Source organism: Ostrea edulis, chromosome 7 (assembly GCF_947568905.1).
Source record: "Ostrea edulis chromosome 7, xbOstEdul1.1, whole genome shotgun sequence".
NCBI classification, from domain to species: domain Eukaryota; kingdom Metazoa; phylum Mollusca; class Bivalvia; order Ostreida; family Ostreidae; genus Ostrea; species Ostrea edulis.
Genome location: NC_079170.1, coordinates 80,297,734 through 80,304,852, shown reverse-complemented (window position 1 = coordinate 80,304,852; position 7,119 = coordinate 80,297,734). Strand labels below are relative to the sequence as shown.

The following is a 7,119-nucleotide window of genomic DNA, read 5'->3' as shown; positions in this document are numbered from 1 at the left end:
GTCAGACAGCATTTGACCCAATGCGAGGTTGTATTCACGAACTAGATCGTTATAACGACCATAGAATTTGCGAAATGCTGACTTCGATCGAGACTGTTGGAATCCCTGTACCATCAACTGGAATATTGCTACATAATAATGGGACGTTGACGATGGAGAAGCTGAAATCATCCCGTTTGTCATACAGTTGAAATGTCAGTTTGCCGTTAATGTCTACTTTCAATAAGATATCTAAGTATGAATCAGAAGTCGACGACTCTGTTGTGTCCTTTATTTCGAGCACACAGGGATATATCAAATCGACATATGAATGAAAGCTATCATTGTTAATAGACAAAACGTCATCGATATATCTAAAAGACGAATTGAAGGTCACAGCGAGAGATATTTTCTTCCTACGTAGAAGTTTTGAATAAATTCTGCTTCATATGAATATAAAAACAGGTCAGCTAACAAAGGAGCACAATTCGTGCCCATTGGAATTCCAACAGACTGTTGGAAGACCTGATCACCAAAGACCACGAAGATATTGTCAATGAGGAACTCTATCATATTTTTTATTTCAACTTCAGAGTACTTGTGCTTGGAATCAGAGTGGTGTTTAACAAAGTAAGTTTTGGATGACTGGTCACTAGATATGAATATTTCCGTTTTCCGTTTTTGTTGAAGAAGTAACTGTCTATGATGTCAAAAAGTCTAGTCTTTAATTCATCGTGAGGAATAGTCGTGTATAGTGTTGAAAACTCATAGGTTTCAATGCTATTGATTTGGGAAAAATTCTGTGATTTCAAGTTTATTAAAAGTTCTTTAGAATTTTTTAGAATCCACATTTGATTAACACCACTTCTGGCATATGTAGTCGCACAGTAAGTTTGAAGTTTCTCCTTCACAGCTGTTAACATTTTTGTGAGGAGCAAAGATACTAGCTTTGTCAGCTGGAACCAAAACATATTCCTCATGTAACCTATCTAATGCTTTTATCACTTCTGGTTTACTAAACACAGAAGGATAGATGGTACGCACTTTTGTTTTCATGTGTCTAATGCGGTATTTTAATATCCCTCTTATGCTTTTAACCCATTCTGACAATGTATCAAGTTCTTCTTTTTCATATTTAGCCCATTGTCTGGCATAATCTTCGACAGAACTCATAATAGAGATGAAGTTCTGTCGCCAATTAAAAGACCGAGGCTTCATTTCACTGTAACCTATCATCATGGGTAGACTATCACCAAAGAGTAAATTAGTGAGAACGTTACGGCGTTTACAGGGGGAACGGGATCCCGTGCAACGGGCCCCATCTCATCGAATTAGGGCGTAAAGCCTTACTCAATTGGTTTGCCATGGGGGCTAAAAATTTATTACAAGGGGTCTTACCCGTGAATAAACTCACGGAGCGCTTTATTCGAACACATCGTCACGACCTGAGTGTCATTGCCGATAAGCATGCCAATGAGGAAGAACGTAAAAATGCCATTTTGAAACGGGGTGGGGCCGGGTTCTTGGGAGGGACCATCATACGTCATTTGTTCAAGTGGGGAACGACGCAAAAACGTGAACTGATCACGAAAGACCACGAAGATATTGTCAACGAGGAACTCTAGCATATTTTTTATTTCAACTTCAGAGTACTTGTGCGTGGAATCAGAGTGGTGTTTAACAAAGTAAGTTTTTGAATGACTGATCACTAGATATGAATATTTCCGGGCATACATATATGGCAATATGTTTTTAACACTGCATGAAAAAAATAATTTTACAAAACTTTACTTCGGAAGTAATTTCTCCTGAAGGTTAACCAAAAACCAAGGTTACCTTTGCGTCAACTTTACTTTAATTAAAGAAGTAATGGTTATCTTTAAGTAAGTTTATGCGAAATTAAACCTATAAAGATCACCTTTAAACTTCTTTACTTTCAACATTTGGCTAAAGATTACCTTTTACGAATTACTTCACATTAGATATATTCTTTAAGTTCCTTTACTTCTAACAATTTTTTTTAAAAATGTAGCGAAAATAGGGGGGGGGGGTGCTCTTAATCTGCCATTGTTAGCACATTAAAAATTAGTTTTAGCCAAAGGCATAGTAATTCAGATATTGACTTTTTGTACAAAGAAAAATGTATATGGATTGGATATCCTAAATTTTATATGTAGATATATATTGTATATATTTTCACTTGAACACATCAGTTCAGAAAAAAATGAACAGACATAATTTTTCTGTCCTATAATTCCATATAACTACTTCATGCACTTGTTACATCCCATTGTAGCTGAATGACCAAGAAAGCCACAAAGCTTTCTGCTAGCTGAAACATCACACCCAACACTCAGAAGAGCCAACCTATACTTCAGGGGATGTGATGGAGATACATAACTATTCAAATAGTATCCACTCTATGCTTCTTGTAATTCCTCTACAAGAGGTTGTATAAATGTATTTGTTGGGGGCTCAGTTTTACAGTCGGGTATTAATCCTACCAATATAAATGTTGTTTCTTTTGAATCTTTCTTCTCGTGGCAAATTTAAAATTGATAAATATATGGCACCTACTGAGTAATTAGTATACTTAAAAGGTTGAAACCAATCCACATTTAACATACGACCAAAGTTATGTGGTTCTTTAAAAAAAAAAAACTTCAACCCATTAAATTCTTTCCAGATATTGCCATCATAAATATCACTCAACACATCATCAGTACAAGTTTGGTGACGCCACTTTTCACACAAGTTTTCAAAACCTTTCTTATTCACAAGTCGTTGAATGCTATCTTTTATACTTTTATAACAGTATGTTTTTTTTTGCAACAAGAGTTATTTTTCCATTAACTGTTACAGACTTTAGAAGAATTTCTCCACAAGGTTTTCTGAAATTGGCTAATTAATGGTTTGGTTGGACAACATTGCTACACTTTTTCGACACACTTTTACCTTCTATAATTTGTAAACATTGAGAAAAATCGTACAATGAAAAATATTTTGTACACACAACGTATTTCTTGAAACTGTCTCTTTTAAAATGCATTGAATTGTTTGCCTGATACAAAGTTGATGGAAAAAATTCTGTACAGAGCAGTCATGAATGTCGATGAAGAAAATGAACAAAGATATAAGACTGATTTAAGCAACATGATAATAAATGATAAAGCCATATCGGAAATAAAGAAATTGCTTGCCATCTAACTAGTAATTTCAGAATAGTTTGAATATATTCATTGTTATCTGTTTCTGTATATGTCTCTGAGCTTTCATCACTGTCTGCAGCCATATACATTTCAAGGAGTTCATCGTCTAAAAAAGTGTCTTCACCATCATCTGATGAAACATCCTCCAGATTATCGTCTGATTCAGGAGAAGCTTCAGCATTCAGAGATGATACTTCACTCTCTAGCAATTGCAAATAACCATCTGGAGTAGATGGTATTTCTGCAACCATAGGTTCATGATCTGATTGATCATTTCTCGATTTCTCCACATTGGCTCTATTTTGTTCACAACAATGTCTTTTGAAATACCTGTTGGAAAACTCTTCATGACAACCAGTGCAATATTTTCCCGCTCTTTTGTAGTGGTCCATCATGAAACTGCAAACATAGCATTAGACACTTTCACACATTTGAATAAATTTTAAATCTATAAACAAGAAAGGTAACATATGATGCAAAGACAAATGCAAAGATCAGACCAGTTCAAGTTGAATAAGTTTCTATTTTTGTTCTTAATATAGAAATAAAAGTTAGCATCTAAATGCAAATATGTAAGTGCCTACTGCCTATAATACGTGTATAAAAATAAACAAATATCAAGCACAGAAAGACTTCTGCGATCTATGTGTTACTTCAGGTATATAACTTATTTCAAGTTTAACTGTTAATATTTGGACAGACTTAATTCTGCTCTGATCATCAAATTTAATAAACATTTTCGTCCGAATAACAGGCTTCTGCGAAAAAAAAAAATCCACAGATCTGGGAAAGATTTATCAATTTTTGGCATGTCTGTCTGTCAAAACATTGCTCTCTGATTAGCAATATAAAGGGTCATGTGATATACACAAATAATGTTAATGGAGTTTGCTTACCAAATCCTTAATCTGGCGTCTTGACAATAGACATCCCATAACATTTCTTTAATTTGTTTTTGGTTTCTATGTAGGATCTAAATCCATTCAGTAGAGGGTCTTTGAGGAGCCCGAGGAAGCAGTTGGTAAGGCTGGTGTTTGTTGTGGATTTCTGACTGCGAAAAATAATAACATATCTTAATATACATGCATTTATTACAATTCATTATTTTATGCACTGAAAAACTAATAAATATTAAATCAAAGGTCTCAAGTGCTTCAGAGTCGACTCGTCCACGATTTCTAACAAGGGAGTGTATATACAGCACCATCTTGTGATCTTCATTATAATCCCTTCATCTTTATGGTATGGTAAATCAAAATGTATTTGCATAAGTATTATGCTTAACTAGATTTACATCTGTGGACACGTTGAAGTCCTTATTCATCTAACCCCCACCCTCTTTATATTCATACGCAATTAGAATATAATTTTGATAGATTTACGAAGTCTTTCACTATTATTGTTTGGCTAAAATTTGAATATACCATACATAACTTTATTAACCATGTTAACAAATCTTCAACTCTATGAAAGACATGCAGTGTCTGCTTACATATCCATAGTCTTATCTTCTCCAAACTGTATTCAGTTGTAGACCTGCTAGATCAATGTCTGATTCCAAAATATTTCTACATTATGTCACAAACCATATGTGAGTTCCATTGACATTTAAGAATTTTATGTGCACGGCAATGATCTTATTTAACAAATCAATTAGCATACACTGCCAGCTAAACTATATTCATTTGCGTATGAGCTAGGGTGATAATGAAGCAGTAAATCTGCAGGATGGGCCCGATTCCAAGGAGTGGCTCAAATTGAAATAAAAAATGTTTAACGTTTACAGACGAAAGCCGGACATTAGGTGATCAGAAAAGCTTACGTTTGAGCTTATAGGATTGAATGTATGTGAAGAAATCAACTCATTGTATAATATTTACCAAGATGCTTGGAATAAATAATCAAACATGCGTCCCACACCTTTCTTTCTTTCCATTTCCCTTTCATATTTATCACAACATGATATTCACAAAACTTTATTTCTTAATGCACCTGTCAACATTTTTAAAAATTCCCCCATAGTTCAAATAATGTATGTATGTAACATACTAGTTACCTGATGTAAATTGGTAAAATTGCACCTGGAAATATATACATGTATATGTTTTAATAATACATATACATGCACATTAAATTTTTTATTATTTCAAATAGTAAAGCTTATCTGCATACTACCATTTTTTAATATCGGTGCAATCATACCAATAGTAAGGGTAGAAACTCTCATGACAAACTAGATATATGTGTGAGGAAATTCCAACTTATATTATAAAATACATTGTGGCCTTATCTTTAGTTTTATAATACATGTAGTATACACATCTCATACACGCAAGCATTATCTTTGGTCATGAGGTTCAATTTAATGTCATTCACAAAATAATTGGCCTTCATTATTTTTTCTCGTATACATTTCAAGATGATAAGTTATAAAAAGTTTGTATGTATTATTCTTTTAAACAGAGATGTACTAAAGTGCATTTCTGCCATGTAAGGGATTAGATTTGCCTTGTCATATGACAAAAGATTGTGATTGTACCCGCATCTCTTGTAAGTTTGACCCCAATGTCCACATCATCGGGTTCCAACTCTACTTTCTCTCTATCCTGTGCTTCCTACTCTCTGTTCCTGGTGTAGGAAGAGTGGGTGAATACAGAAAAACTCAACTGCCTTTTCTCTTGCTCCTTCTGTTTGAATTTTGCTTCTCTAAAATCCTATATGGTATATAAATCATTGATTTTCAGTGAACGACCTTGCTTGTACATGTTTGTGTATTGTGCATGCTCATTACAAAAGTATATATCATGTTTTATCTTTTTCAAATATATATTATTATGATAATTTTGTAATCACCATGGATTCCATATTTATTCACTGCACCACAATACATTCAAGTACAGATTCATTATCATATTGAGATAAAAAAAATAATGCTAATTTGAATAATGATATTTTTGAAATACACATATATAAGTATCCATTGAATTAATTTATTAAGAATTTTTATGTACTGAAAAGTTTCTTTTTATACTATTTACCTTTTCAATGTTCCTTCTGCTTGCTCGGTTCTTCCTCTCAGCATCAACGGACTTTTCCTTATATGAGAATATGGTGGGAACATAATTCTCATTCGAGGGATCGTCACTATGCCAACCATAAACAAAATGTTCAGAACATACACAAGAATGTTCACTGGCTATAAATCCATCCCGATTCAGAGCCCTCAACCAAAGTCGTCGTCTATATGCATCTTTTGGGAATCTTAAGATTAAGTATGCTTGCAAAGTCAAAACTACTACATTTAGATATGCAATATAGACATTCACAATTCGCTCAAATGAAAAGTGTGGAATGTATTTTAGCCTCTGTGTGTACAATAAAAATTATGAAGCAATGTCAACAACATCAAATTTGTTGTATGTTAAGATCTTTATTCGTTTGGTACTTTTAAAAACGTCAACTGACATCTATTTACAAAGTTATATTGATTTTGTGATCATTTAACCATTCAACCCTCCATAATATGACTACGCTTCTGATATGAATTTCTGATAAAAATAAAGTAAATATCCTTCAATTCACCTGAAAAATCGTATCCCCTTTCCTTTCGCATCATCCCGATTTGTACACTTGTAGACACTGCAACTACGCACCATTGCGAAATAAAATTGTTGATTGAACCGAGGGAGGTGTTTTCAGTAAAATGAAACTTGCCCTGCGGAAGTAGTTACGCGCATGCGCGGGGCAGCCCCGTAGTTACCGTGAAGGACTCTATGGTGTATTGCATGCTTGAGAATCGAGATTCAATTCACATCGCCCCACGCATATGTTCTACAAACTACATATGACGGTCCATTGCTAAGGTGGTTTCAATTTCTTTTAGGTTTAAGGGTAGAAGGTAGAGGATTTGTAGAACATTAACTTTTTCCTG

The 7,119-nt window shown here is 34.0% G+C and overlaps 1 pseudogene; it reads right to left on the bottom strand.

Annotated features, from left to right (window-relative positions):
• Nucleotides 1–2,399: 2,399 nt before the first annotated feature.
• On the bottom strand, nucleotides 2,400–3,580 carry LOC125654752 (uncharacterized; annotated as a pseudogene).
• Nucleotides 3,581–7,119: the final 3,539 nt, after the last annotated feature.